Below are 15,147 nucleotides of genomic sequence, written 5' to 3' on the forward strand. Positions count from 1 at the left end.
TGACTTTATGTCATCCATAAGGGATGCATTTGACATATGTTTAACATATTATAGCCCAACAAGTTACTTATAGCACTTTAAATATGAGCAATCGCTTTTTGGCAAATACCGGAAATCAGTTTTTGGCAGACAATCACTTTTTGGCACAACACCGGCCGGCATCAGGGCGATCAGCTGATCTCTGGAGTAAACAGTCCGTGCGTGTAGGAGATGTGCCGCGGTCCCGTTCCATGATAAAAGTAACAGTTCCACGGCCACCAGAAGAACAAAAACTCTCTCAATCCACATGATTGAGTAAGAGATAGAAAACGGAGGAAAATACAAGTCAGAAAAAAAAGAATACGTAAGAAAAAAGAGCTAAACTAAGAGAAAAGCAGGAGCGACTGTAACAGGCTGCACGCTGGTTGGCGCATGCGCACTAATAAGGCCACAACAATAAGTTCTGTTTTATTACTGTTGAGCTTGACTAGGTTAGATGACATCTGTGTTATAATTGCAGCTGACATGACCAAACTCAGCCTGCTAACCAGTTTTTCAACAGCTGAAGCACAGAAAATGTGAACACTGTGTGCCATTCTCAAGTCCAATATCTTTTTTTTTTTTATGCTGACAGGGAGCACTTTTTTAAAAAGCAAAATATTTATTTAATTCCAAGAAAGCATGGAGAAATGAATGCAGTATGTCATATATGCAGACTATTCAGAAAGCTTTACCTGCCATGTTATTTGTGTCATCATTAAATCTATCTTGACTCACACACTGTCATTGTGTGAGTAAAGCAAACTATCTCACTGATGCTGTTTGACTAAATAACATTTAGCAGGAGAGGTTCGATTACACTCTGTAATGCCAGACGGACACAAACACGTACACTCAAAATATACTGTAACGTGATATGCTTGCATTAATATAAGCATGCACTTGCTTTCAGTTTTTGCATGTGTCACTTTGAAATAGAAAACACCCAGCGACTCACTACAATGCCTTCTCATCACACACCACCCAGAGCATGTAAATCTACCCTGCAGCTCCCAGTGCAATGCTGATCGCACTTTGCGTTTTCAAATAGCCGTAAAAAGGTCTGACACGGTGTAGTCTGAGGCTGTTCCATCGATCAGGCCTCTTCCCTCGTTGTCAACAAACCAGCAGGCGATGCTTTCTCCATTCTTCACATCCTTGTTGAAGTCTTTTTGCCAGTGTCTACAGAATATATAGATGTTTTTTTTCAAGGATGATTTGCACATACATGAAAGGAAACTAACTTTAAGGCTGAGTGAATATTATGCACACTTCTAAAATTTAAGAAGTCGCCTCACCTTGTCACATTCAGCCTTTGCCCCTTCACGTACATGGTGGCATCCAGTTTCTCCTGGCCTTCACCTGGATGCAGGTCTGTCAGCTCAAACACAACCCCACGGTAGAACTGACCTGCAGGAAAATAGCTTATGTGACATCTTTTGTTTCTGTTTTAAGAATTAGTTTTTAGTAAAAACAAAAGAGCTACACCAGGTGTGTCGAACTCCAGGCCTCGAGGGCCGGTGTCCTGCAGTTTTTATATCTCACCCTAGGTCAGCACACCTGAATCAAATGATTAGTTCATTACCAGGCCTCTGGATAACTTCAAGACATGTTGAGGAGGTCATTTAGCCTTTACGGTGTGTTGTCTTGTATCAAGGTTACATCTAAAACCTGCAGGACACCGGCCCTCGAGGCCTGGAGTTCGACACCTGTGAGCTACACAGTCACTTTATTACTATATCAAAGCTTCTTGCAGTTTAATACCTAGCAGACCATGAACTGAAGCAGACAAGTGCTGGCTGTCCAGAGTGTAGAAACCCAGGTAGTCTTGGTGGTCGTGGCGTCTCTTCCAAACCTTTGTGTGTCGGATGACCCTGAATTTCACTGAGTGCCTCAGCGTCACTGTCAGACTGCAGTTTTTAACTAGGTTGAGCTCCATACTTGGTCAGAGGCATCCAAGTTGGAAAACACATGAAAAAATGAAGGAAAAAAACTAACGTCATTTGCAAATGTGATTAAAGTACATATAGTAATTAGTGGGACTGAAAAATGGTTTAAAATATTTAATAATTTCAACTTTACGCATGTGTTTTGCCTGGGGATTTTACTCACTTGGCATCTCTGAGTGAGGTGGCATCAGACCACAGCAGCTTGACCTGCTTGTCATTGTAGAAAACAGAGATATCCTGAATGCTCACATCCAGTCTCACCCCCAGGTTCTGATGTGTGATACCAAAACGGCCAAAGTAGGTGTTCACGTTACCATCCAGAGCAACTTTCTTCTTGCTAATTATTTGGCCATTCACCACAAAGCCTGAAATGAGGGAGGATAATGAATTTGGAAAATTTGAAAAAAGAAAATTCTCCCATTAGAACGAGTCCTTCAGTATCTTCTTGATGCATGCTCAATCGTCCAGGTAAGTAAATCCCCAAAGTTTGATTCTGTTCATCTGGACGTAGTGGGAGAAATGTTTCATCTCTCATCCAAGTGACTCAGCTGACTGCAGGTTTCCCCAATCTTATAAACAGTACATTTGCATAATGACTGAAACCAGCCCACTGAAGGAACAATAGGCTGGGAGGTCAGTTCCTTGATCATTACAGTAGTGCTAGTTTCAGTTGTTATGCAAATGTACCATTTATGAGACTGGAGAAACCTGCAGTCAGCTGAGACTGAAGAAGTCACTTGGATGAGAGATGAACCGTTTCTCCCACTGAAAACGCTACCTCCAGATGAACAGAATCAAAGTTTGGGGAGTCCTTCAGAAAGACTCAGGACAGACCTGATTTGGGGTCTCTGACCAGACTGAAAATGGTTCCTGGTTTGTCGTTGATGTTGAAGCACAGAGCGTCGTTTTTATCTGGAAGCTCTATCATAAAATGGGGATCTCCATCAACTGCAGCAAGTAAGTCTAGAAAAAAAAGGTATATCTGAGTAAAAAGCTAATTTAATTATTGAGCTGACAGGTGTGTTATTATAATAAAACAGAGTCTGCACCAACAGTAAAACTATCTTACCTGCCCTTATGACAGCAGTGTACAGCCTGGTTTTTCAGAATTAAATGTTTTCAGTTAAATACACTTACTTAACATTTTATTAGGTACATCTTGGTAGTACGAGGCTGGACCCCACTTACCTTGAAAGCAGCCTTAATTCTTTGTGAAACGTGTTAAACAAGGCTCTGGTAACAGTTCTCAGACATTTTGGCCCAAATTGACATACCATGACCCCATTAATACATTAGTATTACTAATATTGTAACATTGTATTTGATATGGCAGATGTCTTAAATAATGACGGTCAAAACATTCACAACTCCTGAGTTTCTTGAGTCTTCTATGAATGTTTTCATTAACTGTATAAGGAAGCTGTAATGCTTACCTATTATAATAGCATGAAATGAAACAAAAACAAAACAAAACACTGAAACCACCTGTCAACTATTTAAGTCCGTAAAAATGTTACATATGAAACACTTACGATCAATTACACGCGAGCCGACAGCAGGCGATGCATGTGCACCTGCTAAAAGCACAGTTTCCTTCATATGCATTGTGCAAGTCAGATAAGATAAGAAAGGCTTTACTTTACCCAGATTTGGGAAATTCTTCTCTTATAGCAGTTTAAAAAGTAAATGAAAACACATTAAATTCCATTCAAAGACTTCCCATACCCATGTGTCTTTCTGCTTGCTGTCGCTGGCCTGTAAAATAGGAAAGTTCATGAAGCACTTACAGTTGGTAAGGTGGGTAGATATATGCTGGTAGGAACGTAGTACTAACTTTGTCATAGTTGTTTAAGGTATTTACACAGATCTGATCTTATAAGCATAGGTATTGTGCTTCACATAAGTATAAAGATGGATGAAAGCCACTAGCTTAGAATCTTAAGTTGAAAGCAGAAAAGAATGAAAAGTAATGAGACTCCACTTGATGTTCGGACTACAACAGTCAATTACAGCTCGGTTCATTTACAGTTCGTGAAATTCCATATTCAGCCACAGTAAGACTGAATAATAAGGCTCATTTGTATGAGCACTAACATAGATCTGAAGTCAAACTCATGTTGTAAAGGAAATACTTTAATAATGTGCTCTCCCTTTTCTCACCCCGTGGGCAAACACTTCCACCGAGAAGTTTTCCACGTCATTTTCCTTCAGCTGACCAGCGACCACGATCTCTGAGCCGTTGAACAGCTGGCTGTAGTGAGTTTTGGTTAAGAAGTCTGTATTCTCTGAATAACGCAGATCCACCTCCAAGAGCAGAGGGCTGGACACTTCCTCGTAGAAACCCTGCAACAAAGACACAAAATTGTTGCCATTTATGTAAGGCACAAACTAGCATTTCTACGCTTGCATTGATTTTCATGTTACAGTCATTAATGTTCTTAATTTCTTGCCTTACCTTGAGTTGAATGGCAGCATCTGAACCCTCAAAAATTCTGCGGGCCACTCCTTTATTTTGCCTGCACATAACATCCAGGAAGGAGTAATCCACATCATTTCCAAATCCAAGACAGAACAGAGACATGATTCCTCCAATAGCAGAAAATACATTCTGCTGGATTAGCTGGGGGCTGGTCACCCCTGCAGACACAAACACACTTACATATGAGCATGCATTAAAAAGCTTCCATTTCCAATGAAATTGTCGAGTTGGGTGTCAGCTTTACATAACAAATCAGTTCCATCTTACTCCCTAACATTGTTAATATTCATTTATATGCTATTATAAATGAGTAAAAAAATGCTGCGGATACAGGTTCCTCTCGCGTTCTTAGCTCAGGGTGAGCAGGTGGGTGAGCTGGTGGTGGGCCCAGCAGTTGCTTCGTGGCTTCCTCCGGTGAGCACCTGCCAGCCACATGCCGCTCCCACCTAAGGAGTGGGGATGGGTGAGGCAGCAGGCAGCGTCCTGGCTGATTGCAGGCCCCGCCCCACCACCTACCCCCATCGCCTGACTGAGGCCGCTGAGCCTGGCGGCCCTCCCCCTGGGAGCCGGCACGGGCGCCGGAGCAGCCCGGACCCCTGTCTCTCCCTGCTGTCCCATACGTGGATCCACCACAATTTTCAACACACAGAATGTTTAAGATTGTCTCACCACTGTTTGGCATCCCGTCAGTCAGTAGAAAAATCATATCCATACTCCTCTCTGGAACTTTCTTTTCTTTTCTTTCTTTCTTCAGCAAACTAACTGCATCCAGTATAGCACTGTTGATGTTGGTGCCTGAAAAGCAACAATGCTTTGAGTAACATGAAAATCTCATCATGTTCAAACTTTTACTTTACTCTTTTACTTGTTAAGCCTTGACCAAAAGATTGATAATATTCTCTCTATGCAGTATGACTGGATTCTGTTTAATTAGACTATAGCTCTGTACAAAAGTTCTGAAGACGTTTATTAAAGTTCTGAAATGAAAACACCACCTTGATTGTTTAATCTACACAAAACCTAAAAGTGTAAAAAAAATAATATTACTCTGTTTTCTATGGTATTTTGAGCATGACTCTTTCTTGGCCATGGCAGCTACTTCCTGTAGCTGTCTGTGGTCACTAATCATTGAATTGTTCTTTGTCCAGGGTGAAACAATTGTACAGGATAATTGTTTAAGAAATAAATAAAATTAATAAATTTCTCTAATCTACACATGGATAAATTATATATACATACACCTGCGTAATATTGGATTAAATATCACTTAGCAAGTTGCACCTCAACTAGATCCAATTGATAGCCATCAACAAGCTTCTGGCATAATTCTATATCAAATCACTCTTCTTAGCAGAATTGGTACAGTTCGCTTAAATCAGTTGGTTTAGAGGCATAAACCTTTAAAATGTAGCTCACAGATTTTCAATAGGGTTTAGGCTGCGGCTTTAGGAAGTTAGAAAGTTAATTTCAGAAGGTCATTGTTGCCCTGCTACAAATATTTTCCTGTTGGAACACCCGATTGTGTCCAAGTTCAATCATTTAGCAGCTGATCTGAGGTGAAGTTGAAGAGTTTGGAGGTAATCCTGCTTCTTCATTATTCCACCGATGTTGTGCAATGTACCAGTACCTCTTGCAGCAAATATATGATGATCACCCTGCTTGACAGCCTGTTCCGTGTTCTTAGGTTTGAAAGCCTCTCCTTTACTTCTCCAAATATTCTTCTCGTCATTGATATCAGATAGCTCAATCTTTGTCTTGTTTGACCATAAAACTTTTCCCTAAAGAACATCTGACTCGTCCATGTGGACTGCTGCAAATTTCATTTGAGCTTAAAGATGTCGATTTTGGTGCTGGGGTGTCTTTCTTGGTCGGCACCCTCTCAGTCCTTGATAGTGACGGTGGTGTTCCAGCAGTCTCCAGTTCATTGTAGCCTTGAGCCTTTGTGGTTTCTGTGACGTTCCTCAATATTCTGATGAATTTCCTCCCATCTGAAGATGACAGTTTGGGTCTTCTTACCAGTGTTGGTCAAGTAATCATGTTACTTTACTGATTACTTATTTTCAAAAGTAATTAATTACTTACTTTTTAAAAACATGATTTACAACCTGAATAGGTGATAAAGCGATAGATCATTCAGCCCAATTCTACTTTTTCTGCATCATCCATCATACAAAATGTAATCAAATGGAAAAGTCTCTTTTTAAAACTTGTTTTATTAGTTTTAATCCTTTAGCTTTATGCATCAAGCAAAAATGTAATTATATGCAACATTCTCTGACTGGAAACCTATTTTCAGCACATAAAATATTTTTTTGTGTTTACACTCACTCTTTCAAATATTTGCGAGGAAAACCCAGCAGAAAATAAATAAAATCAAAGACTAGCGGTCCTGTTGCTCTATTTTCACCTGTAAAGCAGGAGTGGTGTAGGCGGAGGTTTACCCTGGTGCAGGTGTGCCGCAGCGGTCAGTTGAAGAATCCGCGAGTTTCTCTGTGAATTTCCCATTACGTCGTTGCGCACTCGGTGCTTGCTTGGAAGTTTAGGGGGTTTTTTTCGCTGTAAAAAGAAGTTTTCTTCCCACGCACAACGGACACTAATGTTTTTGTCACTTTTTATGGAATCAAACTCAAAGTAAGGTCAGTACTTCCACGCTTTAAACGCTGCACGCTCATACTCTCTCCGTACTCGATATATTATCCATTGTTGATCTGCACACAGCTGTTGCCACGAATGTCACACTCGCTTAGGTCACTGTCATGAGACATTCTCAAAAAAAAAAAAAATAACGGTTTGAGTAACAGTGTTCCTACGGGAAAGTAACGGTAATCTAATTACCGTTTTTGCAATAGTAATCCCTTACTTTACTCGTTACTTGAAAAAAAGTAATCAGATTACAGTAACGCGTTACTGCCCACCTCTGCTTCTTACAGACCTTGGCAAAAAACTTGTGCAATTGAAGTGATGATCTTGGAATCTGCAGTCGCTTAGAAATTGGCCCGAGAGACCTTCCCGATTTGTGTAACTCTACACAATCTTCGCTGAGTTCCTTGTATATTTTCATTGTTCTGAGTATTGTTCAATCCAGTGAGGGATAACAAACTTTTTTTTTTTTTTTTATACTGGCAAAGAACTAATCAGTCATGATGACTAACAAGAAGTTAAAAGGTCTTGGCCTTGTCAAAACAAGATTTAAATGGGTGTATGTATACTTTTGCCCCAGTGTGGACTAAAGAAATTCATAAATAAATTAAAACTTGTCTATTTGTTTCATTAAAGTATGCCATACAATCAATCCACACTGGAAAAAGAATAGTTTAGAGAAGTCATTAAAAGCCCAAAATTACCATGAAATTCATGCCCGTGATGACTATGTAAACGTCTGATTACAACTGTACATGTTTAGTGGCAACCTCACACTCAAAACTTGACAAAGTTGCTTGTTTTAGCTATATAACAGTAACAGAGCAGAATGATGCCAGCCTTGTTGTGCAGTTGTCAATGACCCAGAATTTTGCCATTTTTCACTCATTCAATAATGCAGATAATAAGCAGAATAAAGAAAAAAAAATCACTGTACATAAAATTCAGCAATACTTACTTCCACTGTCCTGTATTTTCTTTACATAGTCAATGGCGTCAGAAACATTTCTCTTTGTTGCTTTGGTAAGATAATCCTTCCAGTAACTAATCTTACGCTCAAACAGGAGGATACCAAAGTGGTCCTCTTCGTGAAGGTCTTGCAGAATGGCAACCATTGATTCTCGGGTCTTTATATGTTTACAAAACATATATGGAGATGAACACACTGTCATGCATACAGTATGTAATTTGCCTCTAATTAGTCCCCTACCTGTTCAATCTTTGCTCCATGCATCGATCCACTAGTGTCAATTACATACACCACATTCTTTGGGACTCTGGCCAGGTCAGGGGGAGAAAAGAAGTGCACAAAGTATCCATTTACTGCCTGAAGGGAAAGAGTACTTTGGGTTAAGATGAGCAAGGAAATGTATAGCAGACAAATACAGCTAGGGAAGTAAACGTAAGACTAAAAGCAAAATAATGATTGCAGCTTCCAGTTCTATAAATAAAACTGCTGTCTATATGAGTGTGTTTGAGATCAGTAAAAATTCTGTGCTTTAGCTGAGATAAAGGCTGCTTGTGTGCTGCTTTAAGTTCTGTCTCATCAGCTGACCTGAACTTCCCCCAGGCTTGTTGCTCGTTTCACATCATACTTGATGATGAAATCTCCATTAATTAATGAGCCCTTACAACCTGGACATTTCTGTTGCTGCTCCACTGTTGGTGAGAATGAGATGTGTGCCTGAGAAACAGAAAAGTTTCATTTCACTTTAGATTATTGTAGATATATCCTTTATACCTAAATGCTACATTGTAAAAACACAAGGACAGACATCTTGCCAAAATATCACCTTTGTGTCTGTGACAGTTTTCTCTATCAGAGGGATCAGCTCATTGGTGAGGAACGTTGCAGAAGCCTCAACAAAAGCAATGCCTTGAGGCTCATAGATGTCTGCCTCAATCTGTCACACCATCCATGGAAGTAAATGAAGCATAAAAGAAGAGGTCATTATGGCGTAAAGACTCACTAAGTCAACGCAAGTTCCTTACACAAACTACTTCAGACAGCCCATCATTAATCATCATGAAGAACAATAAAAGTGAAAAGTGAGTCCTACCTGAAACTCCTGCACTGGTTGTTCTACTTTGACTCGGATCAAGATCTCATAACTGCCCAGTGTTCTCTGAAGGAGCTCCTCGTAGATCAGAATGAAAGACACGCTGCTCTGGGCAGCAATGTTTACAGATACAGAAAACATTTCCATCTTTCTTCCAGAAGCCCTGCAATAATAGATATGGATTACATTATTGCAGGTTAAGGGTGGAGGTTGGGATGTTTAATCTTTATCTTATTCCAGTATACTTGACAAGTCCAGCAGTCTTTCCAGAAGAAACAGCCTTCTCATACTGCTCCTTGGCGCTCTCTTTCTCCTTCACCTCTCCAACATACACCTGACCATCAATTTCCCTGTGACCCACGAGGATATGTGTCAACATTAAAGGAGGATGCGCTCTATGATCATTGTCAAAAATGCTGTACTATTGACTGACATGCTAAAGTTGGTGATGAAGGCCATCTTGGGCAACTCTACTTCAAAAAAGATTTCCTGGGATGAGTTCTCCTTGTTTAGCGCCTTGGAAGACATGACCGTGTGTGCGAAACGAGACGACACTGTGCAGGTGATTCGAATGCTTTGCACTTCCACCTTTTGAATAAATGGAAAATGTAATGTGCTGACAGAAAAAGATTATTAGTGTAGTTCAAGAGAATTATTGTTAGGTCTGTCTGGCACAGACCCACCGCTGGAACGAGACAATTCTACTACAACAGCAAAAAGCATTGGACACCAAACAGAGCTCTTTGTTTGATCTCGTGCACGAGGGAGAGAACTGTGACGAGCGCCATTCCTTCTGCTCGAACCCCAGTCGCTCTCGTCTGCTCCCTCGTAGCACTGCTCTTTATTGTGGTTACATGAATATGCATAAGTTCATTAACATGACGTCTTACACAGGTATACATGTGAACAAAGAGTACCTTGTCTGCGTGTACGTGTGTGTGTGTGTGGTCAAGATGTGACCCTGTGAAGACTCCCCAAAGCTGGTGCCAGGAGTCCAGCGGTCCACCTAAACAAAGGGCTCTTATACTTAAGCAGATACAAAGTAGGTGTCCTCCTATACCATAAATCAGTAAGAGAAGGTACGACCGCTCTCATGACCTTAAGATGTGTGTGTTTGCCAGAGTGCTCCGGGAGGCACGCAAAGTCTTTGCAGACTGCTAAGGATCAGACCTCTATCATTATGCAATCGATTATAAAACTAAGTATATGTGAGCATATATTTCTAAGCATAAATGACAACCCACATGTTAACCCAACAATTATAAAATTTTACAACAACCAATTTAATAAAAGCACAAGAAAAATTAAAAAGTATTTGCCTCTTTCTTGATTTTTTCATACCGTATTTCTCACACTTACATGCTTCAGATCATGCAGTTTATAAATGATGATTTAATTTATTAAGGGAGACAAAGTTATCAAAGTTATTAAATCCATTTGGCTCCCTACTCTTTCCCTCCTAATCCTAATAACTGGTTGCACCACCCTTGGCAGCACAAACTGGAATCAAGCATTTGTAATAAGTGGCAATGAGTCTGAAATCACCTCGCATGTGGAGGAATTTGGCCCACTTTTCTGAATTATTTTCATTCAGCCACACTGGAGGGTTTTTGAGCATGATCGGCCTGTATTGCTTTTTTTTTTTGTTTGTTTGTTTGGGGTTTTTTGAGCCATTTGGACTTGCTAGTATGTTTCAGATCATTGTCCTGCTGCATAACCCAGGTGTGCTTGAGCTCCAGAGAATGAACTTTGTGATCTTCTGGATGAGTTGTTGATGGCTTCTGGGGTAATTTTGGTCAATTTCTGGATATTGGCTCTCGCCATGGTTCACTGGAGTCCCAAAGCTTTAGAAATAGTTTATAACCCTTTCCAAACTGATAGATGTCACTGACTTTATTTCCCAGTCATTTCTTCAGATTATGGCATGATAATGTCATAGTTTTGTTTAATCTTTCTGCCTGCTTCACTTTGTCAGACCAGTTATACTTTTAGCGATTCCCTGATTCAACAGGTTTGATAGTTATCACACTTGGGTGTGGCTAGTGAAATTGAATACAGCTTTCCAACTAATGTTGTTAATTCATGATTTTACTTTTTCACATAAGGCCAAATAAGTTTGGTTTTTACATTAATAAATGAAATCCTCATTTAAAAATTGGATGTTGTATTTATTCTTTGTCTAATAATAAAATTGGTTTGATGATCTGAAACATTTAAGAGTGATAAATATGCCAAAAAAGAAATTAGGAAGAGGCAAGTACTTTTTCACAGCACTGCATAGCCTAGACCAGGTGTGTCAAACTCAAATACACAGTGGGCCAAAATTCAAAACTGGAACAAAGTCGCGAGCTAACGTTAATATTTATTGAAATATATTTATTCCTCCAGATATAAGAATGAATCTTTTCTTATGGACTCAAACACGTTTTGCTGAAAAACTGAATATGGAACAAGCAAAGCTTAATACTAAACAATATATATATTAGCTGTATAATACCAGTAGGCCAGCTCTAATAGTAATTTGGTGTGGCTTCGCGGGCCAAATGTAATTAGCCAGAGTTTGAAACCTATGGCCTAGACCCTAACATTAAAATTGCATGTAGTTTCTTATAAGCAGAGAGTAAATAAATACATTTTCAGTGGGCACCAGGGGGAGGGACAAGTGGGACAAGTGCAGCTGGAAGCGATAAACTTTACTGGAAGTATGGACTTAATTTTGGAAAAAGCTGGTAACACTACTGTAAGTTAGAAGTTATAAGTCATGTTGACCAGGGTCTATTTTTGAAAATTGTCCGCCTCTGTTTCTTACATTTGCAGAGCTTGAACTTCTTTTCTGTAAAAAGAAAATTGATAAATAGTTTCATGAACGTGTTTAGCAGGGTCAAAACATAAATGAATGACATATAAACAATGCACAGAATGAAGTATCAGCAAATGTGTCTACTTTCATAATTAGACACTGTGACATGAGTACCTTCATCGACCTGATGCCCACGGTTTCTTTGGTTTCCTGGAACACAGCACAGAATGACTGTAATGTTACTAAACAATTAAAAAGATGACTGTAAAAAGACAAGTATAAAAACTGCTTGTATCACCTACAACATGCAACGACACTTCTGCATTGAATTCTCAGAGCTTTATTTTAAACCATGTACCAATTATGCCAATCTGAAAAATTGGTGCTTTTGAAATATTTAATCTCAACTAAAATAACCTTCTCTACGTCTTGTAGAGGTTTTCCAGACACCGCGCTTCTAAAAGATTCTCAGATGTAAATGCAATAGTCACTCTCTGAGTTGTGACTCATGCTCTGTCCTGTATAAACTGAAGAAGTATTGTGCAATACTCAAGCGTATTTATTTTCAAAAATAAAAGCCTAACTCCAGACTACAAGTCTCTGCAAAAATGTGAAACCATGAAAGAAAACAAGACAAGAAACAAAGTTTGTAACGCTCACAATTTGAGTTACAGGTTAGAGTTATGTCTTCAAGTAACTATGTCACTTCTTTCAAAAGAAATGTTTAGATATGACACCACAGTTTTTCCCAATTTTACTCTATTAAGGAATAATGAAAAAAAAGTATGGACTGAAAAAGAAAACATTAAAACAGGAGTCTCTTTACATCCAAAAAGTGTACATAGCTTATTTAAGATACCTGTGTTAGAGCATCTCTCCTGGAAATAACCAGAGCGCCATAGGTCTGAGCTAGAAGACTGATGTAGACACAAGCAGACAGTAGCAGGACTCTCCACACCACAGGCATGTCTGGGAATGCAACAGCCTTTCCCGTGGCTGAAAACAAATGTGGAAGGAATTCTTAGCATTTGAGGAGTTTGTTCCTTCAGTGAGACTCCACCCACACTATGGTTGAAAAAGAGGAGGGTTACTCTGCTCCCACAACTGTTTACTAGAATATTGTCCTGTAAATTAGTGTGTGTGACTTCCTTAAAATAGTGTGTGCCAGGGACATTGGGAACACAAGGAAGCGAGTTAAAATTATCCAGTTCCAACTTGCCTATCCAGTGCCTGACTTGTGTGTGGGTGTGAAATTCATATTCTTTACGAAACTTTTACTTTTACAATACTTACTCACAGTTGTCTATTAAATATGGAAATATGACTCATGAAAAAAAGAAAGTAAATGTCAATAGCATGATGCTTGATAACAGCAAACATTTTAACCATGATTTTTAAGAAACTGCGGTTTTCACTTTTTAAGAATCATACGATTTTTAAAAAGTGTTTTCATATTGTGAAAAATCCTGTAAAACAAACTAAACTATAACTTTGATTTGGCGCTATATTAATAAAATTTGCTTGTTTTGAATTATGGGAGAGTTCAGGTAGAAGAAGGTGGAGGAATTATACTCTTAAAGTTATTTACAACAGACAGGCGGTTACATCAGAAAGTCATTTACAATGAAATGTATTCCCCACTTCTGTGTAATCCTTTATTGTAAATGTAAATGTTATTATGAAGTGATCAGACAAAAGAGGGTTTTCAGAGAATACTGTTATGTTCAATGTCTATGCCATATGTCAGAACAAGATCTTGAGTGTGATTACAGTGATGGGTGGGTTCTTTTACATTTTGCGGGAAAACAATTGATTCTAATAATAGGTTACATACATTTTTGAGGTTGTCATTTTTAGCATCTATTTAGGGAAATAAAATAAAAGAGGCCTATAAACCAGATAAAATATGATTAAATCCATTTGCAATCTGAAGAAAAACAAAATAAGAAAGAGTAATAAATATTGAAAAACAAGGCAATAAAGCAATAAAGATCCAGCTTGAAGATAGAAATTGAGTATAGATAACTCTATCTGAACTGTATATGGTGTACTTACCAAAATAATTGTAATGCCATGAATACGACTCCATGGGCGAATCATCATAATCATATTCTTGAACAGGGAGAACAAAAATCCAAATCAACACGAATACAACAAATTGACTTTGTCCCATAAATCTTTTTTGTGATTTATCGTAAAGACCATACAGATATTCATTATCTGAGAGCAATGAAGAGCATTTCCACACATCTTTGGACCAGTTAGTGCAGCAGGACTTGAAATAATAATTAGCAATAATTTAAAGTGGCACCAAATTTTAACTCAAGCAGTCACCAAGTCCTCCTATGTTTGTGAAAGATGCCATGGCATTTTATCTAGTTAACTGTGCCTCTTAATGCAGATCTGTAAATATCAGCAAAGTCAGACGTCATAGCTGGAGCACAATCTATCCTATCTGAACTGTATATGATGTACTTACCAATTGCGGGTGCTGGCTGGTAATGCCGTGGATGCGGCTGCGCAGGTATATAATTATATGCTTTGAACAGGGAGAATAAAATCCAAATCAACACGAATACAACAAATTGACTTTGTCCCATAAATCTTTTTTGTGATTTATCGTTAAAAAAAAAATCACTTACTCATTTTTTCAGCCTGCTGTCTTTGCTCTGTGAGAAAAAACAGACAGATAACAGTTTTAAACTGGAGCTCCAGCTTCTGCTTTTATACTTCACTAAAGGGGAATAATATGTGGAAAATGTAAACTCAGTCACCAGTTCTCTTCATGAATGAGCTGCAGCCATGCTTTGCTTTTGTGGTAAAGCTTGACTGCAGCCATTTCAAAGTGACACTTGACAAACACACACAACCACACGCACACACACCCCTCCGATTCATCAGTCAATATAGTTTTTGTCTCTTTAAGAAAAGCCAGTCCAGTGTTTTACATTTTTAAACTCTGTTTTCTCCAGGTACCTTCAGTCAGCTTGTCAGCAATAAGAGGGCTGCTTGTCGAGTCTTCGGTTTCGGGCTTGGTAACAACCATGGATGTGAGAGGGGTGACAAAGCTGTACTGCAGGGACATATCCAGGGCCTTGGCTGTTGTGTTGGCTTTCTCATCTGGTGTACCGCTCTTGCTGCCAGAAGGAAAATATATGTATTACTACAGGGAAATCTATAAAAGAACATCAAATGATTAAA

The 15,147-nt window shown here is 39.0% G+C and overlaps 1 pseudogene across 1 annotated transcript in view; it reads right to left on the reverse strand.

Annotated features, from left to right (window-relative positions):
- Window positions 1–619: 619 nt before the first annotated feature.
- Window positions 620–15,147, reverse strand: part of LOC146709037 (inter-alpha-trypsin inhibitor heavy chain H3-like) — a 36,169-nt pseudogene continuing 21,641 nt past the window's right edge. Inside the window, exons 17-40 of the transcript XR_014920412.1 lie at window positions 14,923–15,083; window positions 14,589–14,615; window positions 14,426–14,485; window positions 14,002–14,058; window positions 12,806–12,942; window positions 12,121–12,156; window positions 11,956–11,979; window positions 9,580–9,734; window positions 9,392–9,496; window positions 9,147–9,309; window positions 8,880–8,990; window positions 8,642–8,770; window positions 8,297–8,413; window positions 8,045–8,213; window positions 5,116–5,241; window positions 4,423–4,604; window positions 3,867–4,310; window positions 3,693–3,717; window positions 3,512–3,544; window positions 2,802–2,930; window positions 2,131–2,332; window positions 1,783–1,958; window positions 1,317–1,428; window positions 620–1,200 (exon numbers count right to left, since the gene is read on the reverse strand). The product of XR_014920412.1 is annotated as an inter-alpha-trypsin inhibitor heavy chain H3-like (transcript). The remainder of the gene's footprint in view (window positions 1,201–1,316; window positions 1,429–1,782; window positions 1,959–2,130; window positions 2,333–2,801; window positions 2,931–3,511; window positions 3,545–3,692; window positions 3,718–3,866; window positions 4,311–4,422; window positions 4,605–5,115; window positions 5,242–8,044; window positions 8,214–8,296; window positions 8,414–8,641; window positions 8,771–8,879; window positions 8,991–9,146; window positions 9,310–9,391; window positions 9,497–9,579; window positions 9,735–11,955; window positions 11,980–12,120; window positions 12,157–12,805; window positions 12,943–14,001; window positions 14,059–14,425; window positions 14,486–14,588; window positions 14,616–14,922; window positions 15,084–15,147) is intronic.

Source organism: Copadichromis virginalis, linkage group LG5, assembly GCF_057382275.1.
Source record: "Copadichromis virginalis isolate Kocher_CV1m ecotype Utaka linkage group LG5, C_Virginalis_male_GT1.1, whole genome shotgun sequence".
Taxonomy (NCBI): domain Eukaryota; kingdom Metazoa; phylum Chordata; class Actinopteri; order Cichliformes; family Cichlidae; genus Copadichromis; species Copadichromis virginalis.